The sequence below is a fragment of the Gavialis gangeticus genome, unplaced genomic scaffold (assembly GCF_001723915.1).
Source record: "Gavialis gangeticus isolate Ggan-Ray unplaced genomic scaffold, GavGan_comp1, whole genome shotgun sequence".
Lineage (NCBI taxonomy): Eukaryota > Metazoa > Chordata > Crocodylia > Gavialidae > Gavialis > Gavialis gangeticus.
Window position 1 is genome coordinate 24,740,498 of NW_017729004.1, and position 14,635 is coordinate 24,755,132.

Here is a 14,635-nt window from a genome sequence, read left to right on the forward strand (position 1 = left end):
CATAAGTGGTCACCAAGGCAAAATGTATTTTTCAGGTTCCTGTTTAGATGACTGAATATAAATGTCTGATATCCTGAATTCTGTCCGGAAAAAACTCTACTGTAATATGCCTTCTGTCACCCAGCAAGAATTAAGGTTACTGAAACTATTCCTTTGACAAATCACATGGATCCTCATCTTCTTCTTCCAGTAGATATGCTAAGAGTTCTGTTCTAGAATTGGTTATAAAAGGAGTTGGAAGAAGAAGAGATTCACTTTCCAAGAATATTACTGCAAACCAAAAGTAAAATTAAAAAAAGAGTTCAGATGTAGAAAGCTGGTAATTTTTAGTTTAAAAAAATTTTTGTCCTAATTTTTTTTGTAAACTGTTTTGTCCAAACATCTGCTTATGTATATTCTAGGAGGTATAATTCAGGTTTTATACTAGGAAATTGGTGAGGAGATACAGATATTTTTGCTTCAGGTTACATTCAAACCTTCCCTGTAGATACCTCCATGAAGTGTTTGCAGTGCCTAAAAATGAGGTATACATGGAACAAGGAGGCACCTCTGGAAAGCCAGTGGGAAATGGTAGGCAAAAGGGTATGTCTGAAATCCCACCACCCCTATGAATGACAGTATCTGACTCAGGGCTGTACACGAGGGACTTCTTTCATCAACTTCAAGCTATCAGCAGCACTGAATTCGCTGCAAAGTGTAGCACTTCCTGTTCATGATCAACTGTTTGGTGGCGGTGAGCACCTGCATAGGAGGTAGAAGACCTCAATTTTAGGCTCTCTTCAGTCTGAGGGGACTCAACTCCAGATCTCCCACTTCCTACGAGAGTGTCTAACACATAAGTGGACGGATCTGTGTAGCAGCCCCTTCCAGCCCTTTTGTTGAAGTTATGCATTCTCCCTAACTGGAAATACATATTTGACTTTCCTCAGGATCACAGCTTAGTAACGAGTTCTCTCATTTCCTGGGCATGTGCTCCAGCCACTAGATTACTGGGCAAAAGGTGAGTGGCACCACTTCTACCACCAATGTTCAAGTGTTTCGTACCAGTTCAATGCTGCTGGTGTTACTCAGGCATTAGGTATGCTCTGTGAACACTCAGCGGACGGGAGATTTAGGCAGATTTTAGATTCTTCCTAGCACTAATCTGGATTACAGTGGAGTTAGGCAGCTAGATACTTGAACTGGCATGCACATACCCCTAAGCTGAGATCCCTCAGGATATTTTCCAGTCAAGATGGAGAAACCTGATGATTCTACACTGCAAAGACGTTTAGTGTCCACTAGAGAGAGAAGAGTTGGGATTGCTTTTTGTGAGCTAAATTTTGGCTAAGTTCTATTTAGCCCCCTGCGAGAACTGTTTGGATATGACCCTTTATCACTAAATCACCAGTCTAAACCTACCCTAGGTAAGTCTCAAGTAAGTCACTGTCATCAGAGGTTGTTTTGTATCCTATGTGAAATGAATTGGTGGGTGTCTTTACACATGCTTTGGGGTAGGGGTGTGTGTGTGTGGGGGGGTGCTTTAATTAGAGTGGCTCCTAAGAGTCCACAGTGTCTCATGCATTCAGAGGTAATGAGCTTTAGTTAAAGCACCACCACTACCATTTTAAATGGGGGGATGCTGAATACATGGGATGCCGAGGCTGCTAGAGAGTGCTAACTCAGACCTGCTCCAGTGCATGCTAATTAGTATGTGCCAGAGCACATGTTTAGCATGTGTATAGGTGCCCCTACAGGCTAAATTATCACAATGCAAATCCACCACACTTGACATTTGGGGTGTGCAAAACAGGCCATATTCAATTCAGATTCGGCCCAATTCAGGGGCCAGTGATTCGATTCGTTGATTTGGATCACTGTCCTGATTTGATTTGGCTGAATCTGAAGATTTGTTTCTGATTTGGAGAATCAGCAATTCGGCCATAGAAACAGCTATACATTTTTTTTCTACATACCTCGAGGTACCAGGTGCGACTCGTGAATGCTGCTATGGTGGGGTAGATGGAGCGTCCCACAGGAGCATGGGGGGACCCCCTGTGTGCTCCATGCTGGACTTGGAAGTAGACCAGAAGTGCTTTTGGTCCAGTTCTGGGTCTGCCACTGAGCACATTGGGGACCTCCCCCCACTGCACTCCTGTGGGACACTCCATCTGCCCCACCATCTCTGCGTTCATGAGCTGCCTGGTACCTCAAGGTATGTAGAAAACATTTAAAGCTGTGTCTATGGCCGAATCGTTGAATCTCTCTGAACTGATTCAGAGGGTTCCGATTCGAGTTGGAGAGATTAAAGGGTCTCCTGATTTGATTCTGATTCAGAAGTTTGGCTGCTGAATCGGGCCAAATCTCCACCAAATTGAATCAGTGACCGAAGCTTCACACCGCCCTACTTGACATGGATTGGTACTGCTGTTATCAGTCACAAATGGCGCCCCTTCTGGGTAAAACATTGCTCTTATTTCATGCTAAAAAACACATGGTAACTAATACAAGGCAAAATCCTAGTAAAAGCAAGGCAGCCCGTAGTTTTACATATAGTGTGTTTGTGTTTTACTAACACTACTGCTTTACCTTCGCAAGGCTGTGACCACAGGCTAGGTGCTACACATTGGTAACATAAGGTAAGAACACTTTATCTCCCAGGAAACACCATGCTGGAAAGTCTAAGGATCAAGTGAGCACTGAAATGCCCCTATCCCTTGATCCCTCAAAAGTTCTCTCTCCAGATCAGGTTAGAGGCAGGGAGTAGGAAAATGTAAGAGAGTCTTCACGATCATAAGCCATACTGTACCTACTCTGTAAATGGAGGTTATGACTCTCTTGTGTTGTAACTGAGTACTTTTTTAACTGCATTAACTAAATTATGTAAGAGACAGGGATTTTTGTCGATGATCTTTTATTGGGCCCATAATTGGGATAAAGTTAGACAGGCTTTTGAATACAAGGCATTCTTCATCAGGTTCTCATCAGTGACCTGATGAAGAATGCCTTGCATTTGAGAGCTTGTCTAACTTTACCCCAACCATGCTGTTGGCCCAATAAAAGTAATGACCCCAAAAAAGCCTTGCTTCTTTCCCAATTCCTGGACCTCAGAGCTACCACATCACTCCAATATTCACTAAATTACAATATTATAAATCAGGAAAAGATCTGGTATAAGAATGCTGACAATTCCAGTGCGTCACTGACTGAACTTCTTATACTGATTACTAACTTAGAGTATTTGGTTACATGGATGATAAAAGCAGACATGGATTCATCTGACAGCACTGAGATACCAGACTGTTTATCTGCAGATGCATCATGAAGAACAAAGATGTTTTTACTATCTGTCAGCCTGGCTTTTAAGAGTGACGTTCTAAGAGTAATGTCACAGGGCCAATGTACTGTCCTTGGGCAATAGTGTAACAATATTTAAGGAAACAATATCCCTGAACTGACATAATTCAACATGGCTCTACCTCTTATTTATAAAGCTGACAACCTGGCAAGCAACTCATGCTATATGCTATCTTACTATTATTTCATAGTCACATTGTGGTAGCCTGTAGAAGCCTCCAACAATACAGTACTGTAACTATACTGTCTGCAATACCAATCAATGAACCCAAGTGCCTATAATCAAAAATATCCTAAGATAATTATATCTGTAATAAATTCATAATAATTATATGGGCTATAATCATAAGGAAATACTATTTATATCCTGAGAGCAGCACACCCTTCTACGGGCATGGGAATTCATTTTGTAACTTTTAAATTGATGACTGAGCTGACAGGGTCTTTTCTGTAACATTTTTATCTGACTGATACTATCTATAGCCCTGTGAGTAGATTTGTCCTTTCAACGTACACCATTATCAATGGCAAGATTCATATTCTGGTTCTTGTAATAAAAGTATGTCACACAGGACAGCTGGTAAAAGTCTGTGAAATGTTCACACTGCAAGGAATTTAGCCACACATCTTTTACTGATCTGAATGGAAGACAGACGCATGGCATCCCTTGTACAGTTCTGAAAATCTCTATCATAATCTAGCTCCCATCACCCAACAAGTTATTTCTTTGTGACATGACAAATCAGCTGCTGACTAGTAGATATACTTGGAGCGTATATACAAATGAAGACTATAATTGTGTGTGTGTGTGCTTGTCTGTGTGTGTGCATGTGCGCGTGCATGTCTGTGTATCCACATACATATGGATGACATGACAGTCTCTGAAGCAAGTTCGAGTCATTCCTCCTCATCCAGAAGGACTGCAGCTGAACAGCTGGCCCTTAAAGTGAGGGAGGTATAAATGGAGCATGTGAGTAGGGGAAAAATCAGGGATTCAGAGATTTTTAAGGACAGAAGGTACCATTAGGATCCTCTGAGCCTGACCTCCTGCCTGATAAAGGGCATATAATTTTATCTAATAAGTCTTGCACCCAGATCAATAATTGTGGTTAACCTAAATAATATTTTTGATTTACGGTGACTGAGATCCACTCTCTCACCAAAACTGGGCACAGAGCCCTTGTGAAGTAGAGGATTTCCTGAGAATAAAAGATTTGGTATATTTTCTTTTCTAAGGTCAAGCTATTATTAATAAAGTGAAAATCTCACTACTTTTAAAACTCAAAACTATTTCGAAGCTTCAAACGGAAAAGTCTCATTATCTATTTTCCTTTCCTTATGCTTATATAATAACTAGTTAGTTTAGGTCGCTGAGGAAAACTGCTGGGATTTTTTATTCTGTGTATAGAAAGAAAAACGAGTATGAAACCCCTCTGACCCCAAAAACAGGAGACCCAGTGTAAATCATTATACTGATCTTGCAATCAGCAGAAAAGAAGTAGGTCAAACATTGAGTCTACCAACCTTGCCAGTGCTCCTTTAAGATAAAATACTTTTACCTTATAACATGGTAGCTCTGAGAGTATGGAGCACACACTGGACTCAGCATTTTAATGAGTATTTGCAACAGTAGTTAAATATAGAGCTTTAGTTTATTTTTTTCCTGTCCTCTTTGAGGGATTTTTCTTTTTTTGATTCAGTGCTTTTGTTGCATATTACTTGTTGCCTCTTCTGTTCCTGCACCTGGACGCCTTTGGGAAGTGGTATGATTCATCTCTCTCAATGGCATGATTCTTGGCAAAATCATTGAGACAGACAAACACACTTTTGAAATCCAATGGTTTAAGCAAAAAGAAAATTAGTGTTTATGTAAACACAATTCAAGATCTGTTATTGGTTTTGTTCCATAGGCAGTTATAGGCCAAGATTTGACAAAAACCCCTTAATTTGGTAGCTACAATTTTGGGATTCCTCACTTGACACACATTCTGGGAGCTGGATTTTAAAAAGGTGGCTCAACCTAAAAATCAGGATTTTTAATAGTGAATCTTTTAGGATACCCCAAAATAGAAACACCACAGCCTTCCTAACTCACCCAGGAAAGTCTTGGCTATGCATTAGTTTGTAATTTAACACTAAGATCTTGTTCTGAATTTTGAACCTAGCTGGGACCAAGCATATCAGCTGCATCCAGACGAGCAGGGGCGTGCGCTTGCAGTGGCACAAATAGCAGCGGAAAAATTTGTGCTGCTACTTTGTGTTACAATGCACGCCTCTGCACATGCCCTTTGTTGCAGGACACATTGTCCTGCTGCGGGCAAACTGCCCATGTCCAGCTCCTCCTGCTTTCCAGCTGGGGTCCATGTGCTGCACGGCAGGGCTGGCTGGGGTAGAGGATGCCTCAATATGGGGCTAGCTGGCAGGCAGCCCCTGTGCTGAGGCATCCTGCACCCCAGCCAGCCAGGGAGCATCACCTGGAGCATGGGGAGCAGCCCTGGCTGGCTGGGGTGCAGGATGCCTCAGCGCGGAGGCTCCGCAGCGTGCACTGATGGGGGAAGAGGCAGTCCCAGGCTGCCTGCTCCTCCACCTTTGCATGCCATTTCTAGGCTGGCTGGAGCACAGGGTGTCTCAGTGCAGGGGCTCTGCAGTGCACAGAAGTGGGGAATAGGCAGCCCAAGGTGCTGTGCATTTGTCCAGGTGCATGCTTTTTTCATGTGCTTTGCACTATTTTTTTCTGTTTAAAAAAAAAAAAAATTTTGCTACTGGGAAATCCCAGTAGCAAATTTGGCCCCCACACTGCAAATTAGCAGTGTTATACATGGTTTAATGTGCAACACATGCGGTTTCTGGTGCCACAAAGAAGTTTGCAGCACCACAAACCACATATGCCTCCATGCGTGGATCCATTCTCAAAGTCTGGGCAAGTTTGGATCCTGAATTTAAAGGTTCATCCTTAATATAAATGCGTAAGATGTATATACGTGACTATATATATTTACTTCATCTAACTCTAACAGGTTTTAGTTAAGGAAACTCCAACTCATATTTGACATGCATGCATTTGGCATTGGTACTGTTAAATTAATAGTGATGTATATGTGTTTGTAGGCACAGTGACCTTTATTAGTTTCTCATTATGTTTCAAAATAGTTCTTGTTATCTGACTGAATGAATTATGTTGTGCAGCGTTATGGCTCAGATAACCTATTGAAACTAGTTTGTTCTTTTCCATCATATGCTTCTAAATGTTAAAACTAACAAGCAGTTAGTTAAGCGTTACACTGGAGATTGCCATTATGTCTTACATCTTGGAACATTTTTAAAAGTCCTTAGATTAAAGATGAATCAAAGCACTACAGCTCCAGGTCTAAGAGTGGAGGTGCAGGTCCCTACAGACAGAGTTGGAGTGTAAAATCCAACACAAATTGCTTTTAAAATTTAATAATTCACAAAATCTCTGGGTTAAGCGCAGCCTGGACTGGGTAGATAAGTAAAATAAATACTGTAAATGCAATTTTTAATAATCTGTGGCATGAAATTTAAGCACAAGAGAAAACATTTCACAATTAAGTCAGAAGCTTTTGTAAACGATCAAATGAGAATTTTAAAAGCCTTTACCTGCCAATGCAAAATACTTATAATGGCTTAGGTCTGCATCTTCCTAGGTTTGCCTTGTTAAGGTGTCTTTTTTTACTTGTAATAGTGCTGCTGTTATAAATTATTTTACATCTGCAGTTGTTTACAATAATGACATAAAGTGATGGGTACTGCAGGCATCTTATTTGATGAGGAATCTTCACAGCACATGCAGTCATAGAATAATGTAATTAGTTTCTGTGTTATTCTGCTAACAAGTGGTCTGGTGTATTTATCTAATTATTGAGACAGCACATTTACAACTGAGGGGATTTTGATATAAGAGGTTTATAAAACTCTGATTTAGGCTGATCTTCAGTCTCTTAATGCCAAGTAGAAACTGGCCTTCAAGCAACGTTTTTATATGGTGAAGAATAAAATCCAAGATGGATTATGACAAGTCCTTTTCTTTCTAAAAGAGGACTCAAAATGAAAAGCAGGGAAAATTAAATGGCAAGGATAAAATATATATGTATAAAGAGAGAGAGAGAAAATACAAAGATTTTTACATACTTTGTGCATCTGGAATCAGAATGCTAACACAGTGTTTGTGCTGAGAGGTACACTATCTGCAAGGAATAAAGAAAAGGGAGAGATTATACTATATTATGTGGGAATCATATTTTTGACTTTATTACTCCAGTTGTAGCTATTTTATGAACAGGAGGTGGATTAATAATCATCTAACCAATGCTGTCCAAAAAAGGAAAAGAAGAAAGCCTTGTAGAGAATATTTGCAAGGTGTATGAACTCGGAGTGGCAGAGAGGAAAGTGGAGACAAAGGGAGGCTAACAAACACATAGGGAAAGAAGAGGGGCCTTGGGCAGCTGAGAGGCTGCATGGAGCAGGACAGGGATAGGTCAAAAGAGACCAACAATCAGTAGCAACATAGCCAATGAGGTGAAAAACATTGCTTCATGTTCTATGGCTGATGCAAAGAAGCTGCAAATCAGCAATACAGCTCTGCCTTTCACCACTGGAGCTACCTGGACAGAGGGTTTGGGGAGGCAGCAAGAGCAGCCAGGACGTTCCTGCATTCCAGCTCTTTCCCAGCTGTCACGATGTTCCCAGGAGACACTGTGGTTAGGGCACAAGTTAGGGCAGAGCACAGAAGACCCTTTCTTTCCTCTCATACTCTATATGCCAGGCTGGCACAAAGATCAACCAGGACTTCAGCTTCCAAGTGTCAGAGCCAAGTGAAAGCTGGAAGATGTGAGAAATATCTTTGTATGCCTTTTGGTTTAAATATTTAAAAAATGATGAACTATTTCCCTTGGGAGCAGGTATCATTTTTATTCTAGCATATAATACTTCCTAGGGGTGACATTCATTCCTATGGAGAGGGCAAGCACAAAACCTAGGGTCATCCATTATACTTCCACCATTTAACTGTGGAGCAATTCTGTTCTATGTTATACCCCCGCCCTTCCCCCCGAACACCAATGAACATGGCCTTTTGTTTTGAATGCCCAGCAAAACCATATTTTTCCCAATGATATTAATTTCATTTACAACCAAACTAAAAATGCTCATGCTATACTGCCCTGCGCCCTTTAATCACCTAGTCCTCACTTCCATTGTTTCCATTATAATGCTGTTCATGCAGCTGCAGTTGTAACCTTTCTAAATTAAATCTAGGTTAACAGTCTGAGGACAGATAAGCCTGAGAGAGGAAATGATGTAAATCCAAATAGCAATTCTTTAAATTAAAGCTTTTTAATAACAGGATTGAAGTCCTGCATGTGATCGGAAGCAAAGCACATTTTTGTAGTCTGTACTGATTTACATAAACCTTTCTTTGGTATTTGCATAATTTTTCAATTAATCATAGCCACTGGACAGTTCTCTACCTCCTGTATATATCTCTCCAGCATGTAAAGTATTCTTGCAAATATAAAAGCTTTAGACATTGATGATGAAGCCAAGACCTGGGATTGTCCATTTATTTCAGACATAAAACACAGACCAAATGTTTACTGTGCCTTATATTCCACAACTAGTGCATCAGTGATTACTAAAAAAGCACAGATGGGATGTAGACAGTTTTTCATTGCTTGTTCCATATGATAGAACTCAACACATCTGGTATGCTATGAAAAGCATCTTTGCACTAATTTGTTTGTCAGTATCTATTGAGAGGACTATCTGTCATCCTGCCACATTTTGGTTGCCCTGAGATGTTTGAAGACAAGGCTAGTCACAATTTGTGACTGCTGGCCACTTGGGAGTAGCTGGTGGAAGCCACTAGCTGTTCCTAGTATCATCAACAATGGGTTTTAGTTTTTACAAGCTGAAATTTCAGCGTAATCTCTCTTCAGACATTTTGTGTTTGCAAGAAGAAACCAAATCACTTGAGTCGGAGGCAGTCTGTTTGTCCTCACTCTGCATGTGTACACATCCATCTGTCATTACAGCACGTATAAGTATTTACAATAACACACCATATCACTGGGGGGGTCAAAGGATACAGCATGCACTTGTTGCTCTGAGTCTGTATAGTTAGACACTTGCTTATGTCTATCTGGTCTCTTCTATCAAGAGCCATAACATAACCAGATGAGCTTGTAAAACCAAGTAACGAGTCTGAAGGAAAGCAAGTGACTAATAGTATTTGATCAGTACATTTAAATTGTCAAACTGCTGAATATGTGTCCCCATTGTTCCTCATCCTGTGTTTTCACTTTTGAGACAAGTCTATGCTTATTTTGCCTTGTTTCACTTATTGGCACATCAAGATGTTTGATGTTGTATCTTTTCTGCTCTGAGATTTTTATTCATTTATTTTTAACACAGTGTATTAGTCTCTGAATTTGCAATGTGGGAGAGAATCTAAAGTTTTTGCCTCCAGTGATAACCTGCTGTGGCTTTATTTTGGTTCTAATAGGGTGCATCTACATGAGACGTTTACTGTGGAGTTTCCTAATTAGCTCCATAGTAAACGTCTCAGCATCTACACATGCAGTGGTATTAGGATGGAGTAAACTAATTAACTCCACCATAGGTTAGTACTTGTAAACACAAGTGCTACCCTACGGCGGTATATTTTACTTCACAGCAACACACATGTAGATGCTGACTGGGCTGGCTGGTGCGCAAGGGTTCTTCGGTGCAGGGGCTAACCTCACACTGAAGCACCCTCATGACCCAGCCAGCCCTTCCACAGCACATTGAGTCGGACTGGAGCAGCCTCGGGCTGGCAGGCTGACCCCCGGCCCCCTGCCAGCCAAGTCTGCTCTGACACAGCTCAACATGTACATGTATATGTGGTCCTGGGAGCAATAAACTCTGGTGTGATATGTGCCTGAGTTTATTGCTGCGCATTAAGTTCACACGTAGACATGCCCACAGGGTATATCTCTACACACGCAATTAATTAGAAACAATAAACTTTGGGACAGTTTGAGCCACAGTAAACTACTCTCAGGTTCAGCATCTACATGTGTGACCTGGACAGCAGCAATCTGAGCCAGGATAGAGCAGTTTATGCCAGGGCCATGGGCACAGGGGGGTCAGCCCCAGGCTTCAGGTGGCAGTGGCAGGCAGCGGAGGGGCTGACTGGGGTACAAGGCTGCTGAAAGTCTGGAGTCATAAGGCTAGGCAGCAGGCAGGACTCTGGGCCCTCTCTGGCTGGACTAATTGGGCACAATTTAAGCCTGTGGTCAGCATCTACACATGCATTTAATTGCAGTTAATTACCCTGCTGTAAGATAGTACTGTCCCTGACAGTACTATCTTATGGTGGCATTAACTGCAGCCTAATAGCATTGCACATGTAGACAGTGACACTTTACTCCACAGACGCACATGTAGACAGTGATGGTTTACTCTGAGATGTATATTTGATGTTTATTATTGGTTAAGGAATATATAATCAATCGTCTTATATTGCTCAAGTGTGGGAATGTGAGAAAACATGAAACACAGCACAAATCTGAAACAAACATCTTTTTATCAAATATGTATCTCCTAAAAGCATCTGGCTGAACTATCTTTGGTAATTCAGTACCTGTATAATTTTAAGATTAATCTGGAGCTATCAGTGATAATTTGGACTTGATGCTAGCCATTTCAAGTGGACATAAACTTTTTATTACTTGAAGACATAAAATCTTTTAACACTGCTGATCTTATTAAAAAGGCAGTACCTCTCCTCTGAATGCCTTCTAGTAGCTTTTGGGATAAAATTTAATGTTTTGTTTTTGTAATACTACTGAAGCAAGAGTCAATACATTATTTGTATGAAAACAAGTTTAATAGTGTGCATCAGATGATATTAAGCCTAATTGTAACACTAAGGCATGCAAAATTTTAAGTAAAAAGTTCCCCTGAAGTTTATAACTAAAAATTATGTCATGCTATGACCCAAAATACATTACACAACATGTATGGTAAAAAGAAAGGAAGGAGATGGTGCTTGCTTGCTTACGCCCTTTTTCACAGAATAGCAGATTAAAGAGTTAAAACCAACAAAGCTTTTCCAGCGTTCAGATGACATCTCTTGAGCACAAAGCTATGGCATGTGTTATGATAATGGTGAGTCTCAGTCTTTACCTTTGTTCTGGGAAATATTAATTGACATTCTGGACCCAATCCTCAGCTAGAGTAAATCAATAAATACACAGTTTAAACTACTTAAGACCTGATCATCTCTGTTCCTGTGAGAATCTCACAGCACCTGTTTCATGAACCACTAGATGAAAATGCTCTTGTTAGCAAAGCACTGGAAAAGACACCAACCTATAATATTAGGAATAATGATTAGTTAAGGCTGAGATTTTCAAAGTAACCTCATGAAGATAGGGGCCCAATTTTTGTAGTGGCTTTAAAAATCTCAGTTGAAGTATCCAGAAGCAGGTTAGACAAAAACCCACAGAACTGCTCTTTAGTAAGAGCTAATACAGCTCAGCTCAATGGAAACCACACAAGCAAGCTGGAGAGGAAAAAGGGCAAACTGGTCAGAAAGTAACCTCACCTAGCCTTTTCAGGATGAGGTGGAGTGATGGCCAGCAACACACAGGCGAATTGCATGAAATCAGAGCCTCCTTGCAAAAGTACATGGGATTCGACATGAGGGAGGGCTGCAGAATTTGGCTCATAATTGGCAGTCAAGAGAGAGCTATGGAAAGAATTTTCTTCAATGCTGCCAATGCATAAATTACAGCATAGGAGGGTGATGCTAGTGTGTTTTATTTTCCTAAATCCATTATGTGTGTCCAATGGGGCCAACTTGGCAGAAGTGATATATTACAGACAAGCCTCTTATTCTTTTTTTATGAAAAAAAGAATGAAATAACAAGTTCACAGTGAACCAATAGGAGCTATGTTGAAAGAAACCTTAAGAATTAGGACATTCTTCCGTAACTGCAAAGCACATTTTGAGCAGAATAATTTGGGGATTAAACATCCCATCATGTGGCTGGTTTCACAGACGGCCTAATTTGATAATGAGCTGTTCTCACACACTTCCAACTTTTTTGACTTCTGCTAAACACATAGTGGTGGTGTGTGCTAAATGATATTAAGCTCTAGAAAATCTTTGCAATGAACACACACAGATGTAGCAGGGAGTCGGAGTATTGTACCAGATCCTGGTTTCATACAAATTGCTGTTATTGCAATTCTTAAGTAGAATGTCAAATGATTAACCCTGAGCTTTCCACTTCTTGACATTGATTTAAAAACCAGTTTTGCAGTGCAGGCAAGGGTGAGACTGATTAATTGCCATTACCATCTGATAGGTCAGTGCTCAACTACAATGAGTTGATGCTTTGCCAGTTCCCACCTGGGTAGGTACATTCACATAACAAAGTAAGGGACCCCCACTGAGAATCTCAGCAGTGTGAGATTCTGTGTGCAAAGAGACTCAACTATCCTCTCTCATTTCTTAACTTGCAGTTCATTTCACTGAGCACTTCACACCTTTGGCAACAACACAACTTTTCTGGAAATCTCATGAGAACAGACTTTGCAGGAGATTTCCTATACACCTCACTTCTAGTTGAACGGGAAATCAGAGTCAATTGGACAGAATTGTGGCAATTCGGCTTGCAGCCCCAGCCAGGCTTAGAAAGTTTGATCTAGGTATCTGAGAAGCAAATCAATTTAAGCATCATTTGATTTAAACTTTATAGGACATTGCAAGCCTGAACACATTTTTTCGGTGTCATACAGAAACTCCGTCAGGGTCAACCAAATAAAACTTCATTTGAAAATTCCTTACTTGTCTACTTGCATTTGCCTTAGTGCAAAATTGATGTGACAGAGATTTCTGAAAGCCCTTTCTTCCTTCAGGGATTACTTCTGGTGGGAATCAGTATGTTAAGGGTTTTTTTTTTTATAATCTCTGTTTGCTGTGAAAAAGGACCCCACTTCTTATGGAAATAATCATGATTTTTTTGCTTCTGTGGTTAGTGTTTGAGCTCCATGCAAATAGAAAGAAAGATAAAAGTACTGCAGGCTGAAGTTGATGCATGATGGAAAAACTCAGGGTTGGGTTTTTTGTTTTTTGGGTTTTTTTAAGTTTCTTCAGTTTTTTCCCCTCTCGGTGCTATCTTAATTTTCCAAACCCTAACACAAATCTGAGAGACAAATGGAAAGCATACACTGAAAAAAATTGATCTGTGACTTTCCAATCTGACCCATCAAGGGATTATATCCTGAATGTTATTCTCAGCTGCTCTCTGAAATCAAATTTGAATTTATATTCCAAGAAACAGATATTGATACAGACACACAAGTCTGAAGAAAAGCAAACGCTTGCTCAGCCTGGTAGAATGGGTAAATTTCACAGTAATTTAGAAATGCTCTTCTGCTCCTTATCATGTTACATTTGTATTGTGAGTTTACTCTTGTTTGATTACATGTGTTTCATTAGCCAAGCAAATGTTAGTTGAATTGGCTGGAATGATTTATCAACTGGGAAGAGGCAGGAGGATATTTTAGGTTCATTGCACCAATCATAATCCTTATAATGTAACATCTTTTTATGGCGGAGATAAATCTTTAAAAACTTTTGGCATTTTTTATGAACAGAATGAATACTTCTATGTAAATACGAGCAGCTATTCAGAAGCCACTTACATTTATGAACTCTCCATAAATTTACTGAATGTTTGCAACGCTAGGGAACAATAGTAAGCAACTTGTAACTTTCAACAGCACTTTTTACTATTTTTTGAGTGTAGCCGAAGACATATTTAAGGCATTTTAAATGAGACACTGGAGCTGGGGAGCACTGGTAGATGAAATGGTGCTTACCACTTGGTAAAGATATATTAATTGTAAGCAGACTAATGATGCAACTGGTTTAATTATCAGTCTAACATTGAGCTCAAATTTTGTGCTGAGGACATTTAGCATTTGAGCTAGTTAGGACCATAGAAACCTATTATTGGCTTCAGAATCAGTGAAGCCCAATGTGAAATAAGACTTCTGCACCAGTTCTGCATGACCCTCCATTCACCTCCCAACCAGGAACACAACCACATGGCTATTGAGTGCTAGTGTCTTTATGAAAATAAACTGCATAATCCCAAGACAGCTTTTGTAGCACCCCAGGGCTACGGACAGATATTACACATAAACCAGTTTAAGTGATCAGAAACTGGTTTAAAGCTGTAACACAACAGACATTCAGTGTGCATAAACCAGTTTGAAAATGGTG